The sequence below is a fragment of the Castor canadensis genome, chromosome 2 (assembly GCF_047511655.1).
Source record: "Castor canadensis chromosome 2, mCasCan1.hap1v2, whole genome shotgun sequence".
Classification (NCBI taxonomy): domain Eukaryota; kingdom Metazoa; phylum Chordata; class Mammalia; order Rodentia; family Castoridae; genus Castor; species Castor canadensis.
In genome coordinates this window covers 24387016-24387268 of record NC_133387.1, presented here as the reverse complement: position 1 = coordinate 24387268, position 253 = coordinate 24387016, and the positions used below count along the sequence as shown (strand labels likewise).

Genomic DNA, 253 nt, shown 5'->3' with positions numbered 1-253 from the left:
CTATGGAAAAAAGTAAACTGGATGATTACATTGGTGTTAAACAAACAAACAAACTAAAAAACATGAACAATTAGAGAAATGTAAAAGGATGGGATATTTAATACTAAGAAATTATTGTGCAGTGGTGGTGTCGTACACCTATAATCTCAACACTTGGGAGGGTGAGGCAGGAGGATCTTGAGTTAGCCAGTCTGAGACACACAGCAAGATCCTGTCTCAAAAACAAAACCAAACAAAGAAATGATGAGGGCTG

At 37.2% G+C, this 253-nt stretch overlaps 1 protein-coding gene across 3 annotated transcripts in view; it reads right to left on the bottom strand.

Moving 5' to 3' along the window:
* The window catches only part of Zc3hc1 (zinc finger C3HC-type containing 1), a 30930-nt gene that overhangs the window by 9621 nt on the left and 21056 nt on the right, over window positions 1-253 (bottom strand). The gene's annotated exons all lie outside the window — the stretch shown is intronic.